Source organism: Mandrillus leucophaeus, unplaced genomic scaffold, assembly GCF_000951045.1.
Source record: "Mandrillus leucophaeus isolate KB7577 unplaced genomic scaffold, Mleu.le_1.0 Scaffold139, whole genome shotgun sequence".
Lineage (NCBI taxonomy): Eukaryota > Metazoa > Chordata > Mammalia > Primates > Cercopithecidae > Mandrillus > Mandrillus leucophaeus.
In genome coordinates this window covers 2089258-2094244 of record NW_012101354.1, presented here as the reverse complement: position 1 = coordinate 2094244, position 4987 = coordinate 2089258, and the positions used below count along the sequence as shown (strand labels likewise).

General features: G+C 47.9%; 1 pseudogene; it reads left to right on the top strand.

The window, feature by feature from the left end:
- The first annotated feature begins 276 nt into the window (after positions 1-276).
- On the top strand, positions 277-1326 carry LOC105534758 (annotated as a pseudogene).
- The last annotated feature ends 3661 nt before the right edge of the window (positions 1327-4987 follow it).

Here is a 4987-nt window from a genome sequence, read left to right as displayed (position 1 = left end):
GGGAGGATCACCTGAGGTCAGGAGTTTGAGACCAGCCTGACCAACATGGAGAAACCCTGTCTCTACTAAAAATACAAAAAAATTAGCCAGGCATGGTGGTGGGCGCCTGTAATCCCAGCTACTTGGGAGGCTGAGGTAGGAGAATCGCTTGAACCCAGGAGGCGGAGGTTGCGGTGAGCTGAGATTGTGCCATTGCACTCCAGCTTGGGCAATAAGAGCGAAATTCCATCTCAAAAAAAAAAAAAAACATTAATATATAGCTTCTCTCATGACAAGATGGCCACCCTGGTGTTACCAGCAAGTGTTCCTCTAGCTATGCTGCCCCAGTCCTGATGGCAGCCTTAGCCTCGGTCCCAGCCCCAGCCCCAGTGCCAGCACCAGCAGTGGCTGCAACTCTAGCCTCATCTTCAGACCCTACAGCAACAGTGGCTAAGACTGCGGCTCTGGACCAGACCCCAGCCTCAGCGCGAGCTCCAGCGCAGACCCCTGCTCTGTCTGGTCCTGCTATCCCAGGGCCCTTTCCCGGGAGCTGCGTGGTCAGGCTGCATCCTGCCATTTTGGCCTCCATTGTAGACAGCTAAGAGTGACACAATGAGGGAGCTGCCTGAGTTATCAGGAACCTGTTGGGAATTGTTGACAAACACTTAGTGGAGGTCACCAATTGGTTTTCAGTGCCGCACAATGAGTCAGAAGATGAAGTGGCTGTTGACATGCAATTTGCTAAGAACATGTATGAACTGCATAAAAAATGAGCTCATCCTGGGCTGGTAGGCTACAGGCCATGACATCACAGAGCACTCTGTGGTGATTCATAAGTACTATAGCCTGATGGCCTCCAACCCCATCCACCTCACTGTGGTCACAAGTCTCCAGAACCGCTGCGTGAGCATCAAACCCTATGTCAGCACTTTAATGGGTGTCCTTGGGAGGACCATGGGAGTGATGTTCACACCTCTGACAGTGATATATGCATACTATGACACTGAACACATTGAAGTTGACCTGATTATGAAGACCTGTTTTAACCCCAACTAAGGTATCGGACTCTCAAGTGACTTGCAGCAAGTAGGAGGGGCATCAGCTTGCATCCAGGATGCACTAAGCACAGTGTTGCAATATGTAGAGGATGTACTGTCTGGAAAGATGTCAGCTGACAATACTGTGGGCCACTTCTTAACGAGCCTTGTTAAGCAAGTACCCAAAATAGTTCCCAGTGATTTCGAGACCATGCTCATCAGCAACATCAATGACCTGCTGATGGTGACCTACCTGGTCAATGTCACACAGTCACAGACTGCCCTCAATGAGAAACTTGTAAACCTGTGAATGGGCCCCAAGCAGTTTACCTGCCGGTCTAGGTCTCAACCCCAGGACTCAGAATGAAATGAGGGAGAAATGGGTTTTTTGTGGTCTTGAGTCACACTGAGACAGTGAACTGCTTGTGACTCTAATAAACATAGCCTACCTTTTGTAAAAAGTAAAAAAAATACATATATATATTTACATAATATATACTTATATATATTTATAAACATATATATATACCACCACGCCCGGCCTATGCCCTACTCTCTCATACTGTGCTGCCAGCACAGCACCTCCCATCACAACACCATAATCAATCGTTTTTACATAATCATATATATAAAGAATCCCAGCCAGGCGCGGTGGCTCACACCTGTAATCCCAGCACTTTGGGAGGCCGAGGTGGACAGATCACGAGGTCAGGATTTCGAGACCATTCTGGCGAACACAGTGAAACCCTGTCTCCACTAAAAATACAAAAAATAAGCTGGGCATGTTGGCGGGCACTTGTAGTCCCAGCTACTCGAGCGGCTGATGCAGGAGAATGGAGTGAACCCGGGAATTCTGGAAAAAAAAAATTGGGGTTCTGTCAGAAAGGAAGAAAGGGAGAATAAATATTGGATAAGATGGCTGGGCACAGTGGCTTACACCTGTAATATCAGCACTTTGGGAGGCCGAGGCAGGTGGATCACGAGGTCAGGAGTTCAAGACCAGCCTGGCCAAGCTGGTGAAACCCTCTCTCTACTAAAAATACAAAAATTAGGCCGTGCATGGTGGCTCACGCCTGTAATCCTAGCACTTTGGGAGGGCAAGGTGGGCAGATCACAAGGTCAGGAGTTCGAGACCAGCCTGGCCAACATGGTGACATCCCATCTCTACTAAAAATGCAAAAATTAGCTGGGTGTGATGGTGGGCGCCTGCAATCCCAGCTAATTGGGAGGATGAGGCAGAGAATTGCTTGAATCCGGGAGGTGGAGTTTGTAGTGAGCCAAGATCGCGCCACTGCACTCCAGTCTGACAACACAGTGAGACTCCGTCTCAAAAAATTAAAAAATAAATGTTGGCTAAAACAAGTAGCAATGTCTGTCACACCTCCTGAGAGGCTACTGAACTCTAGTTATATGCTAGTGTTACCTGTGGAGACCTGGGCCTGAATTTTTTTTTTTTCTTTGAGACGGAGTCTTCCTCTGTCACCCAGGCTGAAGTGCAGTGGCACAATCTCAGCTTACTGCAACCTCTGCCTCTCGAGTTTAAGCAGTTCGCCTGCCACAGCCTCTCCAGTAGCTGGGATTACAGGCACCCATCACTATACCCAACTAATTTTTGTATTTTTTAGTAGAGATGGGGTTTCACCATGTTGGCCAGGCTGGTCTTGAACTCCTGACCTTTGGTGATCCACTCGGCCTCCCAAAGTGCTGGGATTACAGGCGTGAGCTACCACGCCTGGCCAAATTATGATCTTACATGTGAAAATAATTCAGTATGTAAAAATGATTGATTATGGTATTGTGATGGGAGGCGCTGTGCTGGCGGCACAGTATGAGAGAGTAGGACATAGGCCGGGGGTGGTGGCTTACGCCTGTAATCCCACCACTTTGGGAGGCCGAGGCGGGAGGATCACTTGAGGTCAGGAGTTTGAGACCAGCCTGGCCAACATGGTGAAACCCCGTCTCTACTGAAAATACAAAAATTAGCTGGACCTGGCAGCGTACGCCTGTAATCCCAGCTACTCGGGAGGCTGAGGCAGGAGAATCGCCCCAACCCGAGAGGCGGAGATTGCAGTGAGCCGAGATTGCGCTCTAGCCTGGGCGACAGAGCAAGACTCCATCTCAAAAAAAAAAAAAGAATATGACATAAACAGGCCTTAGAGATTAAAGGCTAAAGATTAGCCTCAAGTTAGGAGAAGAGAATATGGTGCTCCAATAGTTCCAGAAATTTCTATCAGCAGAGTTGAGAGCTTCCCAAAGCACAAATTATATATAGGGCATAAAAAGGAAAAAAAGAAAAACACTGCTTTACTAGGCTAAGGAATAAAGGGGTTGAGTAATTAAGAGAGGCAATCGAGTTAAGAACAAAGAGTTTTTCAACTAGAAGATAGGGGAAGGCAACATGAGATATTAAGTATGTCCAACTTCAGGCTCCCAAAGCCTGGAGAACAAAGCTGTTGAGTACATCTTGTTCCTACACTGGGGCCTAATGTTTTTCCCGTTTTGAAAAAAAAATGATGTAAATGAATTCTCTGAAACAAAGACACATTTTGAGGAGGAAATGTTTGTGGAAGTTTCAAAGGATTCTTTTTTTTTTTTTTTTTTGAGACAGAGTCTTGCTCTGTCACCCTAGCTGGAGTGCAGTGACACAATCTTGACTCACTGCAACCTCTGCCTACTGGGTTCAAGCAGTTCTCTGCCTCATCCTCCCAAGTAGCTGGGATTACAGGCGCCTGCCACCACACCCAGGTAATTTTTGCATGTTTAGTAGAGATGGGATTTCACCATGTTGGCCAGGCTGGTCTCGAACTCCTGACCTTGTGATCTGCCCACCTTGCCCTGCCAGTGCTGGGATTACAGGCGTGAGCCACCATGCACGGCCTAATTTTTGTATTTTTAGTAGACCTGGGGTTTCACCAGCTTGGCCAGGCTGGTCTTGAACTCCTGACCTCGTGATCCACCTGCCTCGGCCTCCCAAAGTGCTGAGATTACAGATGTGAGCCACCGTGCCCAGCTGTCTTATCCAATATTTATTCTCCCTTTCTTCCTTTCTGACAGAACCCCAATTTTTTTTTTTTTTTTTTTTTTTTTCGGAATTACAATGTGCTTATCTTTCCATGACTCCCTTGCCGCCCTGGAAATGTTAATAAAACTTTGTCACAGGCAGGATGCAGTGGCTCACACCTGTAATCCCAGCACTTTGAGAGGCTGTGGCGGGCGGATCACCTGAGGTCAGGAGTTTGAGACCAACCTGGCCAACTGGTGAAACCTGTCTCTACTAAAAATACAAAAAAATTAGCTGGGCATGGTGGCAGGCACCTGTAATGCCAGCTACTCGGGAGGCTGAGGCAGGAGAATCACTTGTACCCAGGAGGCAGAGGTTGCAGTGAGCTGAGACCACACCATTGTACTCCAGCCTGGGCAACAGGAGCAAAATGCCATATAAAAAACACACAAAAACAAACAAACAAAAAATTCATTAATTTTTTGAAGACAGAGTCTTGCTCTGTCGCCCAGGCTGGAGTGCAGTGGCACAACTATGGCTCACTGCAGCCTTGACCTCCTGGGCTCAAGTGATCCTCCTGCCTCTGCCTCCTGAACAGCTGGTTCCACAGGGGTACACCACCACACCTGGTTAATTTTTAAAAATGTTTTGTAGAGACAGGGTCTTGCTATGTTGTCCAGACTGGTGAAGCAATCAATCCTCCCACCTCAGCCTCTCAAAATTCTGGGATTACAGGCGTGTGAGCCACCTGGCCCCAGCCTATGCATGCAATTAACAGTTAAAAAAAAACCATGGAGGCCGGGCGCGGTGGCTCAAGCCTGTAATCCCAGCACTTTGGGAGGCCAAGACGGGCGGATCACGAGATCAGGAGATCGAGACCATCCTGGCTAATACAGTGAAACCCCGTCTCTACTAAAAATACAAAAACTTAGCTGGGCGAGGTGGCAGGCGCCTGTAGTCCCAGCTACTC